This window comes from Benincasa hispida, chromosome 1 (assembly GCF_027475165.1).
Source record: "Benincasa hispida cultivar pf3 chromosome 1, pf3_genome.v1.1, whole genome shotgun sequence".
NCBI lineage: Eukaryota > Viridiplantae > Streptophyta > Magnoliopsida > Cucurbitales > Cucurbitaceae > Benincasa > Benincasa hispida.
The window spans coordinates 9243266-9259556 of NC_143478.1; positions in this window are offsets into that span (position 1 = coordinate 9243266).

Here is a 16291-nt window from a genome sequence, read left to right on the forward strand (position 1 = left end):
GTCAGTACTTTGATTACTACATTTAGAGTACCATTTATATGTGGTGTTTTTGCCCAAAGGCTAGACATCAATGTTATACTAGGTATCTTGTTAAAGGAGTCTACCACATATGTGAAATTATTTTGTTATATTTTAATTGTTAGCATATGTTTTGTTGTTTATTGTTTCAGTTAGTTTTACTCAAATATCTGTAAATCTGAGTTCAATCCCTAAGTTGAATGGAACGAACTTCAAGATTTGGAAGAAAAGCCTAGAGATATTTCTCAGCTGTATGGATTTGGACCTTGCATTAAGGACCAATAAACTTACTTCTACTGAGGAATAACCGAATACGGCTCATATAGAGAAGTGGAAACGATCAAATCGCATGTGTCTGATGATCATTAGTCACTCCATTTCAGAGTCTTTTTAAGACTCTATCACAAAAAGTGAAAATGTCAATAAGTTCCTAGCTCAAATTGAAAATTATTTTGCTGAAAATGAAAAAGGGGAAGCAAGTAGTGTTTTTACTTCTTTAACTTCCATGAGGTATAAGGGCAATGGGAATATAAGGAAGTACATTATGGAAATGTCCAATCTCATAGGTAAATTAAAGGCATTTGATATCAAGATAAGTTTAGGTGCCAACAGATGCTCAGACGTCTTAAAACTAATACATACAGACATTTGTGGTCTATTCCCAACAATATTTTGTTACGTTCATAGACGACTATTCAAAATATGAGTAACAATCTTTGGAGGTTTTCAAATATTTCAAAGCTGAAGTTGAACTTCAACTTGGAAAGAAAATTAAGGCTATCAAATGTGATTGTGGTGGTGAATACTACAATAAATATGATGGATAAGGTGAACAACGCCGAAGGCCCTTTGCCAAATACCTAGAGAAATATAGAATCATCCCACAAAACACTATGCGGGGAAAACCCAACATGAATGGTGTGACAGAAAGACAAAATAGAACACTTAAGAATATGGTAAGAAGTATGATTGGCTATTCTTCTTTATTAGAATCTCTCTAGGGTGAGACATTAAAGATTGTAGCATATATCCTTAATAGGGTACCTAGTAAAGCAATAGTTAGAATCCCTTACGAACTGTGGACACAAAAGAAGCCTAGTATTAGACATCTTCACATACGGGGTTGTCCAACTGAGGTTAGGCCTTACAGATCTAATGACAGAAAATTGGACTCAAGAACTATTAACTGCTATTTTGTTGGGTATTTTGAAATGCTAGATTCCTTGAGGATGTTGAGTTTGGGGGAAGATAACATAAGGAAAGTTGTCTTTAAGGAGGAATTAGTTTCTTTTCCTAATGTGGTTATAGATGATGTTCAGACTCCAATTCCTAACATCATTATTGAACCAATTATAGATCAAAACAACATTGAAGTCCACATTGTTGAACTCGAATATCAAACTCAACAACCTCAAGAAGTGTCACTAAGGAAATCTATTAGAGAGAGAAGAAGTGCAATTCCAAATAATTTTATTGTGTTTCTTCAGGAAAATTAGGATGATGTGCGCATAATGGAAGATGATTCAATCAACTTCCAACAAGCTCTACAAAGTTCTAACTCTCAAAATTGTATAAATGCTATGGAAGAGGAAATCAAATTCATGAAAGACAATGATGTTTTGGAACTTGTCAAATTGCCATTAGGAGTGAAACTCATATAGGATCTAAAGGCAATACTAGAGGGGTGAATAAGGTTGACTACCAATTTTTAAAAAATAATTTTATCTTCAAACAATGCTCAATAAAGTTAACCCACTAATTTGATTAAAGAAAATTTATGCAAGACAAAACTTAAATCATGCAAGCTATGATAACTTCAAATTTAAAGACAATTTAATCAAGGATAAATTTAAATAACATCCTAGAAATTAAATCATCAATTAGGAAAGATTAAAAAAATAACTAAGACAAGAAACAAAAAATTGAAAACAAGAAATAAAAGAGAGAGGAAGAGAAGACACCGGGAATTATAGTGGTTCGGCAAATTGCCTATTCCACTCTCCAAGACTCCTTCTTGGGTATTTCACTAAGTGATCCGCTTGTAGGTGAGGACCAAACCGAAACACGACCATCTTTTTCCTAGGCTAAAGAGAAACCCAAGATTCTTTTTACTAGTTCAGGATCAACCCAAGGTGTATCCACACCTTAATACAATTCCCAAAAATTAAAAAGAAAACTTCACAATATTACCTCTTGGGGGCTAAATACACAAGTTGAGCACTAAAAAAAATCTCACAACATAACTCTAGGCCAATGTAGGAGCAATGGAGGACAAGAATTTGAGAGTAGAGAGAATTAAGAGCTTAAGACTTGATAGCCTTTTTTTGGTGTATCAATGAAGAGTAAAATCAAGTCGAATTTATAGGCGAGGGGGATAAATTATGGTCATTGGATATGATTGCAAATGAAGGGTGGAGATTGAATAAAAATAGAAAAGGAAATGATTTGTAATTAAGAGATGAATTTTGAAAGATTAGAATTATTGAGATTTGGAGAATAATAAGGATTTGAAGGATGACAATTTAGGAAGGAAATCAAATTTGAAAAAGGCTTAATTTTGGTGAGAATTTTGGAGAAAATTGGATCAGGAAATTAAAGAAAATAGGGAAATAAAAATGAAAATAAAAAAATAGCTGGATGATATGAGCACCACGCGCACAGGGAAGAGGATTGAGCGTCACGCGCCACATTCTGTGAAGAAACCGCAGGCACGTGCAGCGCACGCGCGTGAAGCTGGGTGACTGCCACTTGTCATTATTTCATTCGTCCACGGTCGCTACATCACTGCCACGTTAGCAAAAGGTGACCGATTGGAGCGCCACATCATCCGCCACATCAACTTCCACGTCATCAATATTGATCGTTTGTGTGCCACGTCGGATTCCACGTATCACTGGCACATTGGATTTCCTCTCTAATCTTCTTTTGCTTATAACTTTCTCGTTTGAACTCCGATTTAAGCGATTCAAATTGCGTTGGAATCGTCTTTCCGAGCTCTACAAGATAGTGACTTTGAAACACTGAAAATGTTAGTACAAAAAAAACTGAGTTTTTTATCGTCAAAATACTTGGTTTGATTGAAGCTCTAAAGCTAACAACTCATAGGTTATAAATGGATATCTAAAACCAAAAGTGATTCACATGGAAATATCGAAAGATATGACTTGTCTTGTTGCAAAGGGTTTTACTCAAAAGGAAGGCACTGATTACAAAGAGACCTTCTCACTAGTTTCATCAAAAGACTTTTTCAGGGTAATCGTGACACATGTAGCTCATTTTGATTTAGAGTTACACCAGATGGATGTAAAAACTGCATTTCTCAATGGAAACTGATGAGACGATTTAATGGTGTAACCAAAAAACTTTATGTCTGGTAACTCAAAGTCTATGATGTGCAAATTGAAGAAATCTATATACGGTCTCAAGCAAGCCTCTCGTCAATGGTATAAAAAATTCCATAAAGCCATAATCTCCTTTGGTTTTGAGGTGAATATAGTGGAAGATTGTGTATATCATAAGTTCAGTAGGAGTAAGTCAATCTTTCTGGTTATATGTTTATGACATACTCATAGTAAGTAATAATGTAGGTTTATTGCATGACACTAAGAGATTTCTCAAAAGAAATATTGAGAGAAGGATCTTGGTGATGCTTCTATTGTATTAGGAATTGAAATATTGCGAGATCGTTCTCAAGGTATTTTGAGATTGTCATAAAAGAACTACATTGAAAAGATTTTGAGTAGATTTAGCATGAAAGATTGTGCGCCAGGAGATACCCCTGTCGCTAAAGGTAATAAATTTCATTTAGTTCAATGCTCCAAGATCACACTCGAGACTAAGGAGATGCAGAAGCTTCCCTATGCATCGGTTGTTGGAAGTCTAATGTATGCTCAAGTGTATACGCGTCCAAATATTATGTTCATAGTTGCAGTGTTAGGCAGATATTTGAGAAACCCAGGGATGGATCATTGGAAAGCAGACAAACAGGTTTTGAGGTATTTACAGAGAACAAAAGATTATATGCTCACTTATCGGAGATCAGAAGTTTTGGAGATCATTGGTTATTTTAATTTTGATTATGTAGGATGCCAAGACACTTTGTGATCCACTTCAGGTTATATCTTCATGTTGGCTGGAGGAGCTTTATCTTGGAAAAGTGTTAAACAAACACTTATGGCTTCTTATACCATGGTTGTGGAGTTTATAGCATGTTATGAGGTATCCAATCATGGAATATGGTTACAAAATTTTGTCACTAGGATGTTGATAGTGGTTGGCATAGAAAGACTACGAAAATTAAGTCGACAATAATGTATTCCAACAACAATAGAAGCAATACAAAGTCAAAGCAAGTAGACGTAAAGTTTCTGGTTTTTAAAAAAAGAGTTCAGAATGGTCAAATTTCGATAGAACATATAGGAATAAACTCTATGATGATAGATCCATTGACAAAAAGGGTTACCACCTAAAGTTTTTTATGAGCATGTTGCTCGCATGGGTGTTATTCACTATTCTGATTCCATGATTTAGTGGGAGTTTGTTATTAAGGATTTTTTTACCTTAATTTATTTTTTTCTATATAGATTAAAGTTGATGGTTTAAGTTTTATTATCTGAACTTTGTTTATCATGCATGCGGTTTTGCAAATGCAATTTAGCATAAAGTTTTAAGAATGATCTCACTAAAGAATTTGGACCAGTTGAAAACAAACATGATCTAAATCACTTTGCATGTAGTTTTCATGCTATCCATCCATACTTGATCTACGTCATTGAATGTATTGGAATTGGTGATGAAGAAAGGTTTATGCTAACAGAAACATCTATCCCGATGCTTTTTTGACTTTTCTGACAATTTTCTTGACGAGGCTTGCTGACGACCTTGTTGATAGTTCCAATGCTTTTTTTAAAACTTTTTTCAACGATTTTTCTGTTGGGAAAGATAAAATTTCTCGTACTATGTGTTGATGATGAGGATTTACCACCAACTTTTTACAATTCTTAATTGAGGGTTGCACGCTTGAGCATTCAGGTATGATTGATTAACTTATTTATGGAGTATTCAAAACTCGAGTAGAGGACTAGATCTCCTCAACTCTTGGTCTTCTATCAAAAGATAATCCAATTCTTATCATTCCCTCTCGATTTTCGTGAATTGATTTGGATGTTTTAGAATTATATAATAGGGAACTCAACAAAAGGATTCCTAATTTTTAAATTGCTAAGATTTTCGTATCACTATAGACACAATTAAAAATTTTAAAGATATATCAAATACTTTTAAAAGTTAAAAACTTTATTATAAACAGAATTAGAATTTTATGAATTTATTAGATATTTTTAAAAGTTAAATCAAATAATTGAAACAGGACAAATATTTTTCTTAAGTCAATATGAGGAGATTTTGATATTACTATTTATTTATTTATTTATTTCATACATAAATGCAGTATTTTTAAAGAAATTTATTTATTTTATTTCAAAAAATATTTTTTAAGTTCATTAAAAATGTGGAATATATTGTAAGTAGATAAAAAAAAGAAAAATTATTTTAATTGATAAAACAAATGAAAATATTTACAAATAATAACAAAATATCACAATATATATTTGTAATAGACTGCTGATAGACTATTATTGTATCTATTTCTTATATAGTAATCTATTGCAGTTTATCGTAAATACATAGCGAACTTTTACTATATTTATAAATTTTTTATAGAGAAATTGCATGTATGGAAAATACATCTTAAGAAACCAAAACTATGACTTCAAATTTTTTTTGTAATTGCAGGTGTGGCAATAGTTTTTTTTGACATATTTACAAAAAGTAAAACCTAGGGACACGTGCCCAATTTTCAATTTTTTAAAAATTAAAATTGCAATTGCCCTTATTTTATATCATTTTACTATATTTGAAAATAATCTTAAAAAAATACGAAAATAGACTGCTGATAGACTATTATTATTTTTTTTTTTTTAAATACCAATCAATTTTGTTTTATCAATAACTTAGACCTTTTCATTAAAGTTAAAAATCTTTCATTTATTAGATGAAATTCTCATCATTGTCAAATGTGATCTTCTTGTTAAGTATGAAAATGAGAACTTAAAATGAATATATCATTAATAAAATTAGGTTAAATTGAAAATTTTGATCATGGATATAAAATTCTCAAAATTTTAGTTTTTATTTATGAAAATTTTTATCAAACTATAACGACTAAATTATAATGATAATCCATCGATATTAAATTCTAGTTGGTTTCAAATTAGGGAATGAAATTAACCATTTAATCATAAAAAATTAAATTTTTATTATTTCTTACAAAATACACAAGATCATTAAAAAGAAACGTATGCAAAGCATATGGTCATTTTTCTTTTGAACTAGCAAATAAAAACTATTAAATTAAAATGAACCCAAACTAATTTTATTTTCAAACCAAAATTAATTAAGAAGTCAAATTAATTTTACCTAAGTTGCAGCCCATAAAGACAAACAATTAAAAGGTTTTCCACCTTGAATCCATTCTAAATTAAAGGCAATCATCATAAAATGCCAATTCTATCAAAATAATCAACATCAATTAATGGCCACATTCATGGAATAATATTTCAAAAACCTTTTTTTTTTCTTTTTTAATAAAAAATTTGTTGTTTCCCTCATATTAAAAAAAAACATCAAAAAAACAAAAAACATATGGATAGAAATTACTTAAAACTTTGGTTAATAATTATAGATAATGTTCAGCATAAATACAAAAAGAAAGAAAAGAAGAGAAGAGAAGAGAAGATAAGACTTAAGAGATGGAATGTAGGTCACGTTTTCCTTTTTTTGTTTCTGGTTCATTCAGCTTTTCTTATTTCTGTAATTTGAAAAACGCTAAAATCAGAGCTAAATTTCAAAAAAGTAAGTAAAAAGTGTTTTTTCATGTTCCGATTTTGTTGTCTCCTATAGATACACAAAATTGACATGCGTCAGTATATAGACTTATATATTATTTTAATTTTGAAATTTAAAAGTTTCAATATATATATTTATATATCATTTGAATTAAAGTGGCTAGCATTATGCAGAATTTGTTCATTAAAACATGCATATCCACTATTTTAATACTTTGTAACCACAATATATTTACATAACAATATAGTTGAGTTGTATCTGAACCCATGTAATTTAAGGTCACAAATAATTGTACATATTGTTAATTTTACCTTGAGGGTAATTTGTATTAAATAATGTAATTTATGTATAATTGTTGTTTTATATATTTTAATGCATGTTCCATATTTGTTTATATTATATGATTCAATTATAATTAAAACACAAAAAAGATAAAGAAAAAAAATATGAGAAACAAAAAATAGTTATCAAATAAGAGTAGTTTTTTTTTTTTTTTTTCAATAAAAAATAAGAAACATAAATCATTATAAAATATATTTTTATGTTTGTAGTCTATAAAACCCAAGAAATGAAAATAGGAAACAAAACCATTATTTTAAGTAAAAAAACATTACTGGATAAGACATTAAATTCCTTCAAAAGTTTAGTTTTTTTTTTTTTTTTTTTTACGCAAAAAGTTTAGAACATGTTTGATAATCATTTCAAAATAAAAATTAAGATTATTTCCTCTTGTTTCTTATAATTGTTTGAATATTTTTAAGTACAAAGGTTGAATTCTTAACTAACTTTCAAAAACTAAAATAAAATTTTAAAACTATTTTTTTAGTTTTCAAATTTGACTTCTCTTTTAAAAATATTATTCAAAAATATATAATAAAATAAGAAATTCTAAGGAGCTTATGAAAAATTTAAAATAAAAAATAAAGTAGTTACTGCTTTAATAATTTATTTGGAGATTTTTTTTTCACGATTTTTATTAATACAACAACTGTGGAGATGAGTGATTGAACATCCAATCTCTATAGTTGAAAATCATGTCTAAACTAAATTCCCGATATTTTCAAATCTTAATCTTTTGGAGTGTCTTGATTATTACCCAATTATCAAAGGTTAACTTTTGTGTTTTCGGGTAGTTTTCTTTACAACAAATATATGCGATAGAAAACCCCTTGACATCTATATATTTTTTATAAGCAATACACCAATCATATGTAAAAGTATGAGAATAAAAACTCTCATAAGAAAATGAACGGAAAACCCTAAGCTAACAGAGAAAATAATTGTAGAAGGAGAATCATCCCAAAAAACAACTTCCCACCCTTTTACAATTGGGCTTGGCCTTTATACAATTAATGGATTGCAAAATGCCATAAACTTTAATTATATTTCATAATTATATTTAGGATATTCAAAAAACTCAAAAATTCGACCAATCGAACTATCCAACCCAAATCATAAGAATTGTGTTGGATTAGATTTTATTTTTGGTTGAGTTGGATTGAAAAATTTTTAAAAATTGAATTTCGGGTTGGGTTGGGTTGGTCCTTTGTATAGAATTGATGAGGTTGAATATTTGACCACTAGATTTTTATATAATTTAAGGACAATTCCAACTTTGTAGTATATTCTCTCTCGTATTATTTTATAATAAATATTTAAAAATTCAAAACAAATTTAACATTCATTATTTAAAGATTTCTTTTTAACAATCATTAATTATCCTATATATCATCATTGATTTTGGATTTTCATTTAATGATTTATTATTTTATTTATTAACTAATATGATGTATATCCCTAAATTTTAGAATTTTTCATTAATGATTACTTATTTTATTTATTAACTAATATGATATATAGCATTAAATTTTAAGAATATGAGAGGGTAATAGTTACGTTTAAGGTTTTCGTCCGTCAATGTACAAAATTCCATTTCTTCCTATTGAGTCTGGCAGTGGATTCTTGATGGTATTTATGTATAAATATGAAGTTTATTTTAAATATATACAATATTATTTCAAATATATATCAGATTTATTCTAAATTTATTTAAAACAAGTACAAGTTTAAGGTTTTTTATATAATATATAGTTTGTATTTTAATTCTAGTCTCTTTTCTAATAAGATATATACTCCACATGCTTTATCATATATATACATGTATATTATAATAAGATGGATGACATCATCCATTTATTTAAAATATATGCATATATATATATATATATATTTTAAATTCAATAACAAAATGTACAAATAAACCTCATATATACTTATACTATAACCTACGTGATGTATGCGAATTATTGATGATTGTCAGACGTGTGAATATGATTTTTTTTTTTTCAATAGATGTCTTTCCTTATTTCTAATTTATTTTCTTATTATCATTTTTCAAAAAGCTTGTAATCTATCCTTTTCTCTGTGAATATGGAAAAAGTCATTTAAGGTATGTCATACTTTTTTCATGTGTTTTTTTCTAATTTCTATTTTTCTTATTAGTCTTTTCAAAATGTTTGAAATTGTGAAGTGTGATATAGATATTTGAGCTAAATTTTTGTGTAATATTTCATCTCATTAGGTTATTGATGAAAAGAATAGGGAGTTTATGAAAATTTTATAATTAAACTTGTTTAATTATGTTATATGTGTAGAAAGCCTAAAAATAAAACGTCACTAAAATTACAAATTTGTCACTACAATAATTTGGACCTTTTCCAATGATAAAAATCATCAGGATTAGTCAGAAAGAGTGTCGGTTGAACTTTTACTGACGACCAATTAAATCGTCAGGAGGACCATGAGCAAAGCCTCGTCGGCGTAACCTTCCCCGATAATATAACATGCAATCGTGGGGGAAAACAGTTATTTCGACGAACGGAGAATAGGGCCTTTATCCCGACCCTAAACAAGACGTCGGAATAATTATTAAACATTGATGGTTGTAATTTATAAAGACCGTGGGGGGAAAAAAAACTTCGCCCGATGGTGCAAGGTCACCGTTGGAATAATTGGATATATCCCGATCGTGAAAAATTGGAGCCATCGTTGGGATATATTTAAATTATCCCGACGGTGACCTTGTATCATCGGACAAAGTTTTTTAATCCCGACGGTCTTTATGAATTACAACCGTCGGGCGAACTGACTTACATGGACGGTGTGTTTGCATCGTCGAGATTTCATAGATTTTTCGACGTCGTGGACCGTCGAGGTTTTGTTTATTACCGTCGAGAGAAGATGAAAAACACATTAAATATGGTTTTTTCCGACCTCTTGTATCGTCAAGATTATATATTTAACTGTCGAAATTAGTTTTTTTTTATTCTTTATTTAAATCTTTTTTTTCAAATGTTATACCTGTTTGAATATTACAAACATCATTCAAACTAATATAAAAATTTTAAAAATCAAGTAAATGTCATACCAAAGTAAATATTATATAGAAAACATGTTTGAATTTCAAGTCTTAAACATACTATTCGTCTCAAATTAACAACAATACATCCACAATTCCTCAATAAAAAATACAAACTCATGATAGCGTTGGGTCGTATCGGGAGATGCATCGACAATCTTAATCCACAATTCCTAAATCGAAAATAACATTCACATCTACAACCTAAAATGTATTTGTCGGGAGATGCATTTGCAACATAAACCTCGAGGTACCTACAAAATACAAATTTAAATAAGTTTAATGCTCAAATACCATATACCAATCTCAAAATGAATATAGAATTTAAAACTCAACTAAGAACATTAATGAATTGAAACAAACCAACTCAAACTTGCATATTTCAATCTCAAACTCAATATAGAACTTAAAAGCAATATAAGAACATTAACAAATAAAACTCACTTTAACTTGAACCTAATATAAAACTTAAAACCCAACTTGAACCCAACGAACTCATAACTACATATTTCAGTCTCAAACCTAATATAGAACTTAAAATCTAACTTAAACTCAACCAACTCATAAGAATTGAAACAAACCAAGACATATATACGTTTACTTATACAAACCAACTTTCCTCCCCTCAACTTAGTTTTTCTTAAATGAAGTTTATTGAATCCCCACCCGCCTCTAAAATTATTCTCAATCCCCGTATACAAACCATCATCATTAAAATTGAAACAAACGAATACATGTCTACATTTACTTAAACAAATCAACTTAAAATTAAACATACTTGTACTTAAAACCCAACTTAAATCCAACCAACTCATAACAATTGAAACAACATACACAAACTTCTAATTAGTTACCATAACTGTTGAAGACTTCTAATCAAACTTCTAACTGAAACAACATATGTAAACTAATTATACTTTAAATAGCTGTACGTTAATGTTGTTATCATAACTGCAAGATAACAACAAAAACATAACCAAATCTATTTAAATTCTAGAACTAATAAAACTAGAACAATATTTCACAAACCTACAACTACATCTCATATACTTAGCAACATAATTTAAAATACAATTTTGGTGGTTTTGTGATTTAGGTGTAATTGAATGCCGAAAAGAAGAAATACTAACTTGACGCACAATTTGTAATATTGTGTAGACATGTTTAAAACATAAATACACTATATATGAGAATACTTTTGTGATTCGATGTAGACATGGTTAAAACATAAATACACTGTATGTAATAATTAAAGTCAATGCTTAAACAAAAAAGTATATTAGATAGACCATATCTACATATATTGGAATTTACCTCCATTTTTTAATGGTTTTATTTGGGGTTTAACAATTTATGTTGTCTTTTAATAGCATAAAATGATTGGAAAAGATCTACTAAAATTCAAAATTTACATCACAATTAATATAACAAAAATCTAAGGCATGGGAGTGCAAAAAGACACGGGAAGAGATTTACACCCAAATTTCTAGTACATACAACTATCAAATTTGTGACAATATGAAAACCTTTGAAATTAATTTTGCTGATATTACACCCAAACTTCTAATCTAGTACATACACTATCAAATTTCGGTAGAAAATTCACATAAAATTCATTCAATTTCATTCAGAATAAACAGTGGGAGGGGAAGAAATGTTACCAAAAATTGAAGCAGAGCTGACGGGATTGGACCGCGAGTTGGTAGCGCTGGACGGTGAGCTAGCGACGACTGGACCGGATGGTGAATGAGGGAGATCAAAAATCGTTTTGGAGATCGAAAGGAGAAAAAGAAAAATAGAGGAAGAAGAGGTTGTGCGAGAGTTTTAAACGGACTTATCCCAATGGTCGTTTGGTAGACCATCGGGAGAAATGAAAATATCTCGATGGTAAATCAAAAACTGTTGAGGGAGTTGTACACTCCCGACGATCACATGCAAATCGTCGGGCTGACACCAAGTTCTGTCGATGGTGTTTTGACACAACCGTCGGCATAAATTCACAATTTCCAACCTAATTTTTAATTTAATACCCATGGGTCGATGGTCTTTCGCGTACAGTCAGTTGTACTTCACACCTCCCGACGGTCTTTTTACACCACCGTCGGCATAACTTCTCCATTTTTCATAATTTTTTTTATTGTAATAACGATCACTTGATGGTCTCTCCGCGTATCGTCGGACTAACTCCACAAAGCCTGACAGTCACTTAAATACCGTCGAAAAAATCAAACGTTATCCCGATGTTTACTTCCATACCGTGGACCTAACCATAACAATTTCCCATAAATCATTTCATTTATATTTCTTATTTTTTAAAAATTAAACTACTCTCGACGGTTTCTTGACCACTGTCGGGAGAATTTAATTTTACCTCGACAATGTTGCTTCAATCGTCGAGATAAGAGAAAGATAGTCCGACGATCATGATACCATCGGGATAATTGAATACACTTGATGGTTGGTTATTAGACCGTTGGGATAGATGCGTTATCCAGACGGTAGTAAAGAATATGTCCAAATAGTTTTTTTTATCTCGACACCATTGTTACACCGTCAGAAAAAGTTACATATGTCGACGTTTTTTTTCTACGTCAGGGTAAATTTCGTCGAAAATACTTGAAATTCTTGTAGTGTGGTCGCAAAATACTTTCCATTGACAAAATGTTATTTGTACTTTTATTTAAGTCATTTTTAACATATCAATAGAATGTAAGCATCAATAAGAACTTAACGATACGGCGTCATGAGAGATAATTTGAAGTTGGCAATAGAAAACTAAAATTAAAATAATTGGTTATTTATATCTTTTAATATATAATTTAAATAGATGACAATTTCAACCTACAACTTTGAACTCAAATGATAGAAGAAATGTAGAATGAAAAGTTAGGATAAGAGTGGAGAAGGTGAAAAGGAGGGAGATATTTAAAAAATAAAAAGAAAGTAATGTGGTTAGAACAATATGAGAAAAATTAGACAAAGGAAAATGAAAGTATGATTTCTCCTAAACTTTTTATTTTTAGTGTATAAAGAGAGTCTCCAAGTCCAAAGTTTGATTATGACAATTTCCTAACCTCATTGACAATCAAGCTCATTTGTCGATCACATAATAATTATAAATGTTTAACCAAACAGATCAAAGAATTTTACTCCTTTTTTAATTTGTAGCCAAATCAAAAATTACAAAAATATAACTTTTGCTCTTTTGTTGTGTTTGATTATTTCTTTTCAATACAAACAGGATTGGAAGATTTAAATCACACCTTGTAATCGCAAACAAATTCGTATATTTTTGTAAAATCACACCTTGGAAGAGAGGGTTATAATTTATAAGTTAGACTATAAATCAATTGTTCATTGAAGGATCAATGGGAGCTTAAGGAGCAAAATGTACTTATAGGGGTAAAACGGTAATCTTTGACCTAGTGGTAAATACGAACAACCTGTGAAAGATTGACTTACCGATCATTGTTAAAATGGACAGAAATATATCTAAGAGTGCAACTAGAGCTATAGTGGAATGTCTTGATAGTTAACGAATAGTGATTAATTCAATTTAAAAAATTTAACCAATTAATACAAGTCGTTAGAGCTCATGATTTGTAGGTCCATAAAGTCTCTCTACTAGCTCGTAATTTGATTAGTAAATTAAGTAATCTTGATAAGATTTGAAATTAATGTTTAGAATTTGAAATGTTCAAATTCAATTAAGGTTTCTATTTATTGTATTCGATACAATTAAAAGTCTAATTTATCGAAATTAAACGAAATTGGAGAAATGATTAATGTATTAAATATGATTAAATATTAATTATATTAATTTTATTTTGATGAAATTAGTTTTTATTAATTTAATATTAGATATTAAATTATTTTTTAATTAAAAAATTTAATTAATTAGTTGTATTTAAAAATTAATTAATTGAATCAATTTTATAAAACTAATAAATAAAATTAAATAAGTTTAATTTTACAAAAAAAATTTTGGAAAACATTTTATGAAATCATTTTGAAAATAGTTTTCAAAGCGAAAATTTTCAAAAGGTTGGAAATCTCCACTAAGTCTTCGGCTACCTTATTCATTTCTCCATTTTCTCAATCAAGTAAGGGATGCCCTTCATGCAATCCATATATTTGCATGGTCTAAACTCTATAAATTGAAGTGCTAAAATGAATTATGATTCATGCTTACCAAGAGCTTTATCAGAAACCCTACATAAATTATCAAACCCTCTTGATCTTACTTCTAGCTCAATTTAGTGTTTTCACCATACAATCCTTGCAAGAGAATATAGAGAAGTTCTTGGTGGTTGTCTACTTGAAGATTGAAGCTTTTTCACGTGGATTTCAGCTAGATTTGAAAAGGATACTTCAAAGGTATCGTATTCAGCAAACTCTTTTCTGTAAATGTTATTTTGAAGCATGTTTAAAACTTAAATTAAGCATGATTAGAGTGCTTATTTATTTTGTTTTTCCTTCGTTGCATGTTAGTATACTCTTACAAAAACATGTCAATGACCTAATAGATATTTTTTTGAAGTCCCTAGAAAAAAAATTCAAATTTAAAGACAAAATGAAAAGTTATTTAAAGTGCATCAACTAAACTTGTAATTAAACCAATATTTTGAGATCAATTTTCATTTAGTTCTTAAAAGTTTCAAATTATTTTACTTTTAAGTTTTGAGCTGAGTTTCTATTTTATTTAAAGTTTTGTACTTCTCGTGTATGATGAATTTTTACTAGTCTTCGATTTAAGCATTGGTTTTAACTTTCAGTTGATTAATTTTAAATAATCATGTGAACATAAATATAACTCAATTTATCTTTAAAGAAAAAGAAATATAATTCAATTGGCATGATCTTATACGTCAATACTAATTTAATTTTTTAAATTAATTAATAAAAAGTGAGGATTAAAGAAAATAGAGATAGAAATATAAAATCTCGAGATCTAAAACTTCATCCTATATTAAAATGTGAGGAAAAAAAATATTTTCAGATAGTTTTGAGTTCCTTACCTTTTTAAGAATACCTAAAGTATCCTTCTACATTATTAGAAAGAAGAAAAAAGAGTCTCCACCCCATATATTTAATTTTGAATCGATTTATTGTTTTTTTTACCGTTGTCATTTTCCAAGTACAGTTTACAATTTTTTAAAAGAAAAACACTTCAAGGTGTCTATGTTGTACTTAATTAAAAAAATTTATATGACAATTTATTTTTTTTTTAAAATATCATTAACTTTTTTTAATATATACAGAGAAAGTAGAAATATGGGACTCAAGCTGCTCCTTGTCTAAGGTTCATAAAACTTATAAATCTAATACTTAAAAAGGACCCATGAATAATAATATTAATAACAATAATAATAAACTAATAAATAAATAAATAAATAAATATAAAAATAAATGATTCCATTATCGAAATGGTTAAATTCTTAGCATTTTGATAATCGAATCATTTGATAATAAAAGACAAGAAAAAAAAAATGATTTCACTAATTTTTCAAAACAACCAATTTGATCCTACTGTCAATTTTTTTTATTTAAAAAAAAACATTTAGAATTGTATTTTTATAAGTATGATGAGTTTCTACTAATCTTCAATTTGGATGTTGGTATAAATTTTAAATAACAATGATACAACTTTTTTAAAAAATTAATTTTAAATGTGGCAAGAAAAATATCAAGACTAATTTAATTTTTTTTATAAATATAGATAAAAACATGAAATCCTTTTATTCCTAACAAAAAAAAAAAATGAAATCCTTGAATCTTTGACCAAATTGAACTAAATATAGCAAATAGTATATATTAAGTTCTTAAAATAAAAATTGTCTTCAAAGATAAAAAAATAACCAAAATATTTATAAATATAGTAAAGTTTCACGATCAATCTGTCAATCTATGATAGAGATTGTGATATACTACCATGATAGACATAAATAA